This window comes from Palaemon carinicauda, chromosome 38, assembly GCF_036898095.1.
Source record: "Palaemon carinicauda isolate YSFRI2023 chromosome 38, ASM3689809v2, whole genome shotgun sequence".
In the NCBI taxonomy this organism is placed as follows: Eukaryota; Metazoa; Arthropoda; class Malacostraca; order Decapoda; family Palaemonidae; genus Palaemon; species Palaemon carinicauda.
This window is the reverse complement of record NC_090762.1, coordinates 20,460,616-20,468,032: the sequence shown is the minus strand read 5'-3', so window position 1 is coordinate 20,468,032 and position 7,417 is coordinate 20,460,616. Positions and strand designations below refer to the sequence as shown.

The window sequence follows — 7,417 nt, the reverse complement described above, 5'->3', positions numbered from 1 at the left end:
AATGTATAAGAGATTCGAGCAAATATTGAAGTATTTTACACTATCCGTTTAATTTTAAGGAAATATCTAATTATTGTTATGTCAAGAATGAGGAGACTTGAATTCATACTAGTTAAGAGATTGGTTGCACTTATGAATTTGGACTCTCTCTCTCTCTCTCTCTCTCTCTCTCTCTCTCTCTCTCTCTCTCTCTCTCTCTCTCTCTCTCTCTCTCAAACCTACCACTATCTAACTGTGTAAATCTATCTTTCTGCTGGTGTTGTTATTTCAACTTTTGTTAACTTCGAAACGGATGTAATTTTGCCATTCGTCAGTTATGTTTAACAGGTTTGTTACCAAATTCTACGAGGATTATAGAAAAGATGTCCAGTTTAAGTTAATCATAAATAAAAAGAACATATTGCCATTTTCATCAATAATCTAATGACATAAAAAGTGGGATACTTCGGTATCAGTTACAAATCTATTGTTCACACAAAATATTGCGCTTTTTACGATAAAACAAAATGGCTGTATATACCGTTTTACAAACATTTGAAACTTTTTTGCGACATAAAACCAAAAATATACCTTTTGCAGTTGAATATAAAAAACGTCAATAAATCAATCATACTAAATAAATGTCAATCAAAACTAACCTTTGATATGGAGTTGCCCTGTTTTGTTTTAAAATGTTCCTGATTATCAATCATTGGCATTCTATCGATAGATGTATTCTGAGGATCTTAGGATAAATCACGAGATAACCTGAAATAAAAGAGAAATTTAATTAAATTAAGATTGTAATTTGATGTACTAGACTTTCGTAACAACATATACATTTTATTAATCATTCTATACCTGGATTTCAATTATGGGATTTTTATCCTCAGTTTTTTTTTTATTTCAAGGGAATAATTAATAGAAACATTATTTCAGAAAGACAAAGTTGATTCTGTAGAACTTCTAAAGATCAAACTCGGTGAAAATCTTTCTGTTGATCAGGTTAACATGAGCCTCGTTTAATAACCTATTTCATTTCTCTATCTAATTTAGTTATATATGTTTAATTTCACCCTTTTCTTATTATTCATCCCTTACAATTTATTCTTTATTCATCCATTTTGCATCTGCGCTCCTTGGATTGAAGCATCACCTTTTCTATGAAAAATTGCATGCCAGGCTTGTAATAATAATAATAATAATAATAATAATAATAATAATAATAATAATAATAATAATAATAATAATAATAATAATAATAAAGGTAAAAGGTAAAAGGTAAAGGTGTCTGCTTTCAGTTCCACTATCATCAGAATAGATGCTCACCCCAGACTGTCAGCCGGGCTATCCCAAAACCCGACTGTGGTGCCTAGCCAGGGTAGTATCCTCCCCAGTAAACAGCTTAACCTCACGGTCCCGGCTGGAGTCGATCTGCTGCCATGCGAATGCTAGGCGAACACATTACCACTGTACTAGCCAGGAGGATAATAATAATCTAAGGCAATAAATCAAATAAAATTAATTCTTGAACTATTGCCATAACGATAAATTAATGTATGCAATTAATTGGACAAATTTAACTGCTCACACCACCAATAAAATGATTCATGTTATGAATGTCTTGCTTCATATGTAACAACTACGCAGAAATTGCACTTTTATTAAACTATCAAATTTCGATATTAAGAAACAGTTGAGTAAACAAATTCTATTGGTTATTGATTCTCTCTCTCTCTCTCTCTCTCTCTCTCTCTCTCTCTCTCTCTCTCTCTCTCTCTCTCTCTCTCTCTCTCTCTCTCTAAGGTAGATAATTTCTTGTGAAGATTACACAAAAACGATTATATATCAAAAATATAAAGTATACAACATATACGTACATACATGCAATATATAATACAACAATTTTGAAACTAAAATCTACAATTACACATAATACACAGAACAATTTTGAAACTAAAATCTACAATTACACATAATACACAGAACAAAGTTTAAACGCGGAAAAAAAAAACTAAAAAAAAAAAAATCTTTTTGCAATCAATATGCTTCATGATTCATAATAATTACGAATAGCCCAGTAACACTCAAGAGATTGACAGTGACCGCATGGATAAGTCCCTATAGCACTGAGGGGGTCAGGTGTAGGGTCACGGAGAGGTCACAGCGGGCCAAGCCGCGGTATGCGAGAGGGTCATAATACGTCATAACTGCCAGTTGGCCGCCTACATCTGTCCCCGCCTATGTTTACCCTAGACGCCCGTGGGAAGATTGCCCACAAGTTATCACCTCATGTGCACATTATTGGCCCCAAAAATTACAGACCGAGGACAATGTGCATTTATGGATTGCCGGTAATAAGTGGCCAACTTATTCTTGAGGAGTGCCAGAAGGTGGGCGTGACTACCAAGTACTTGGCACTGTTGGGTGTATCGAAGCTTGTTTTAGCGTACTGTAAAATAACTATTCCATGAATGATATCTTACTGAAATAAATTAAACAACTATTTAATTAAAAATAACAACAAATGCTATATCACATTGCAATAGTGAAAATTTTAGCAGCATTGATTCAACATAAATTAGAATATTAATTTTTTGGTTCATTGTCAGAAGTAACATCAAACAAATCCTTAAGGTTTTTGCTTCTTCTTTCAAGACCTCGTCCAAACTGTTGGGCCCAACACGTAATTCTTGGGATGATGTTTCAATCCTACCCGAACTGAATTGATTGACGTTAAGAAGCCATGAATGATGTTAAAAAAACCCACGTTGCATTCCTGCAAGCAACAAGACCCATAAATACAAACTGCTGATAACAAGCAGCGCGACGACTGATAGACGAGCTTCTCCAAATATGCTACAGATTTGTCCGGGGCACCACTGTGTGTTTTGATAGCTAACAGCCCATTTATGGCACCTAATTCAATGCAGGAGGAGGAGGGGGTGAGGTTGGGATCTACACTATTAATTTTTTAATGAGCACCTCTTCCGCACTATGATTAGGTCCAGAGTCTCTCTCTCTCTCTCTCTCTCTCTCTCTCATTGTGAACTATTTATAATTCCAGTTTATTGACTTTTCCATTCACACTCGAGATGATTGTTTACTTTTCGTTAAATTAGCCTATTCTTGACGCCCTTCCATCGGCGAGCATATGTGGGGCAAGGGAATACTATACTAATAACTATGCAAGGAGTATATACGACTAGGTGAAAAAAAGTTGAAATGTTGTATATAAAACTGAAAAAGGCTAGTGAAAACAAGCAAAATAATAAAGCTTGTCTGTTTCTGTTGTATGTGGGACAGGATGAATTTGAAAATTCTCCTCCCTAAATATTAAATATTGTGGATTTGATACCTTGAATATAATGCAGGACACAGATAACTTTATTTACAAACTGTGCAAATGCGACAAGAGGTCCTGCAAGGATCTCTGTGCAAATACAGGACGTATATGGTGCCATAAATAACTTAAAATGCACTAAATGAAGTAGCAGCCTATGGGTAAAACATCAAAAAATTAAATTATCGAAAGGTATGGTAATATAAATTTTTTGTGTTTTCGAATTATAAAACAACAAAGATAAAATCTAAATAGAAAACCCTTGATAGATCTAACAAAAAAGGGCTATATTAATGTCCGATGTATCCACCACTCAATGTATATCACTTGATAGTGAAAACACAAATATATATTTAAGAAATAAAATGAATTATAAAGAACTAAATGCAAGCACAGCAACAAGTCTTCATGGATTTGTGGTTACATACTAAACAGCATAAAACGGATGTGGACCCTATTACTCGGTACTCGAGCAGGGGAGACCATTCAGCACCCATATGCCATGGGAAAATCCTGTAGTACTACTTTGATGTAAAATAAAAAAAAATAAAAAAAATTGCAAATGGGAAGGAAGTGGAAGCAGAGATGAAGTAGAGCGCTAAAATTAGGAGCAGAAAGGGTTGGAAGGAACACAAAGATCCTAACGTAAATCCTACAGTAGACCGCTTGAAGAGCCTGACAGCACTGACCCTTACAGAGAAAATACCTAAATAAACTTTTCTGCTGTAATTAAAACATATGAAGCCTTTCACATCCTCCCAAACAGAAACATCTTATCTAAAGAGAATTCGATCCAGCAAATAATAAAATATAAAATTTAGCTCAGAGTCCTATTTGTCTACAGATATCAATTCGAAACACAATATATCCAAAAAATACATTATCCATATCCATATCTCAACAGCGCTCAATCAAAAAAGCCCTATAGTAATGTAGAATCTTCTGTAACCAGCACAAAATCAATATTTTATCCAGATTCCGTTTCATGATCAAAGGGATGAGGACATATCCTATTCTTTTAATATTTATTGCAATTTATCTATTAACAGCAAGCAAATTCTTTCTGGTAAAAGTAATCTAAAAAACAAAGATAATTCCTACAACAAAGCCTAACACTCCTTATAAATATTGCGCCTGAAAGAATGAAAAAATGTCATACATCTGACTATGTAAATAATGAATGAACACATGGAAAAATAATTTACGTAACACAAAGCCGTTAAAAAATATTTAATATTTGAAAGGGCTTGTACTTCATGCGTTCATAAGTCTTTAACAAATACATGCACACACACACACACACACACACACGTGTATATATCACAATGACCTCCCCTCTACTATATTTATTCATACATTTTGGAAGAGTCCTTAAGGTTAAACATTACCCCCTATTGAACATGTGGTCGAATTCTCCATAAAAATTGTGGTTTCTTATTCTATTCCCAAACTTGGGTTCACGATTCGAGGGAAAAAAAAAAAACAACAACACGGGACGGACACAAACAGCTTAGCATTCTTTTTAATAAAAAACCCTCAACCTCTCCACGATAAATGCGAGAAATCTTCCTCTTGCTAATAATAATAATAATAATAATAATAATAATAATAATAATAATAATAATCATAATAATAATAATAATAATAATAATAATAATAATCTTTATTTCAGCAAAAGCCATATACAGGGTTACAATAAGGGTATAGTGATCTTACACTTTTGACATCGGTAAAAAAAAAAAGATGAGATATGCAATAATAACAGTGATACATTATAAACATCAATTAGCAGGTTGACACAGAGTTCTAAGGTCTGGGTAACAAAATCACAATAGAATTAACGCTTAACAATGATGATAACATACATATCAGCAAACAAAAAGAGAGGGAGAAGAAAAGAAAAAATGGAGATGACAATGATAAATATGTTGGAACAGAAATTGCTTGAATAATGAAAGAACACTGGGGAGGAAGAGAAAGAGAGAAAAAAAAATCAAGTCACTGAGCAGGTGGTGTGAAGGAAATACAGGACATCCATACAACAAAGATGTAACATAATAAAACACGTTAACATAACATTACTGGGTATCATACCAAAGTTATTTAGTGATGAAGATTTGGCATAGCCACACTACCAGATTCTTATTTTAACTTTATCAACGAGACAACCAGAGCCTTATATCAAATTTGGTATCAGGTCAAAATTAACTCTAGATACATAATTCCCTAAACTAAAGAACTTCACCAGTGCAGAGAGAGAGAGAGAGAGAGAGAGAGAGAGAGAGAGAGAGAGAGGGGGGGGGGGCACTATAGCTTGAATCCCGGTGCAGGCCAAGTTCGAGTTCTTCCTCTTAATTTCTTATGTGACTGGGCCGAGTAGGGACGATGAGACATAATTTTAACTTTCAGCTAATTGTTTGTCAGTCCAAACTACCTTCCTGCATCGCCATGTACTATTCCTCGCGTCAGGCTGATTGTATTATCTCTCAACGACTTCCTTTTTATACAATTTTATGAACTTCAACAACGTTTGAATAAATACATTCAAATATTATACGTATACCTAATACCTATAGACTATCAATATGCAAAATATGAAAAGATCTGATCACGTACTGCCTATTATCAATGGAAATTGTTCTCAGTGCAATGGTTAGGCAGCCAACTGTCACACAGCAAAGATTTTACTTACTAAACACCATGGAAATAATAATAATAATAACAACAACAACAACAACAACAACAACAACAACAACAACAACAACAACAACAACAACAACAACAATAATAATAATAATAATAATAATAATTTTTTTAGTTACCATATTAGGTTTCGCTATCAGTAAAATTCGAGATCACGCAATCGTAGTTGGTTGGTCCAAGTGAAAATGTCCACACATGTCCTTGATACTCATCATTACCCAAACACAATTGAAAATCCTTTGAGACCAGCTGAAACTAAACCAGCTAACAGAAAGATTCCGTTGGGCTTAGTAACCCAAGACTGTATCAAAGGGTTCGATGCTTTTGGCGAACCTTTGACGTCTACCATTACATTCCATGCGATTTAAATGTAATAACAACGACGACATCATAACAAAATCAACAACAAAATAATAGTAGCACTAGTACAATGAGTATTGCTCTTATGAATATAAAGTGCCACAAGTCGAAGATTAAAGAATAATTTACAGATATATTAGAAACACAATGCCTCTTTTTTTTAAAGTTTTTTCTCTACTAAACCAGTCAGCAGATATGGTAACCGAAATGTTTGTGAAATATACATATTCTCCTTCTTCAATAAGTAGTTTGTTCTGCTGTTTGCGTAATTATCCAGTTTTGTATTATAGTATTTTGTTCTGAATTGGATTTGTAATTTGTGTATAAGGCCTTAAAGATAAATCAAGGTTAAAATAATAATAATAATAATAATAATAATAATAATAATAATAATAATAATAACAATAAATTATAAAAAACAGTAATGAAAAATAATAATCATAACGATTACCCTATTCATTGTTAAGAGGAAATGCATAAAATGGAATTGAAGTTAAAGATATGAAAAACTGAAAGTGCTCCATCATTAGGAAAAAGAAACTTTGGTTTGTTATCTTTCTCACAACTTCAATTATGGCTCACTTCACTGTCTAATGTATTTTGGACAAAGGGTTACTGCCTATCCATGCTCCAGTGATAAGAATTCACTTAGTTTGTCTTATCATGGATGCCAAATTATTTGTTACATGTAGATTATTTCTATAGATACTCGTATGACGTTCTAGCAGGGAGTCTGAGAATTCCTTCATAAACACTTTCTAAGCATCACTAAAATTCCCGTTAGTACCCCCAAGCAGAAAAAAGGAATAAATTTGGAATATACATGGCGATTTGAGGAGCAAAAATATACGTCTGCATACCTAGAACCATTTACCAATTAAGTCCACCAGTTCCCAAACTGACAAAAGAACTGAAACAGTAAACGGCAGGACAGAAGTTATTTACTGACTCTCCAATTACAAGGTAGTCATTTGGGATAGATTTTGGCTTAAAATTCAGCTTATCTGTGAGTGAATTAAAGACATAGGATGT

At 33.5% G+C, this 7,417-nt stretch overlaps 1 long non-coding RNA gene across 1 annotated transcript in view; it reads right to left on the bottom strand.

Moving 5' to 3' along the window:
* Positions 1–637: 637 nt before the first annotated feature.
* Positions 638–7,417, bottom strand: part of LOC137630106 (uncharacterized) — a 226,468-nt gene continuing 219,688 nt past the window's right edge. Inside the window, exon 5 of the long non-coding RNA XR_011041658.1 lies at positions 638–747. This is a non-coding gene — a long non-coding RNA (uncharacterized lncRNA). The remainder of the gene's footprint in view (positions 748–7,417) is intronic.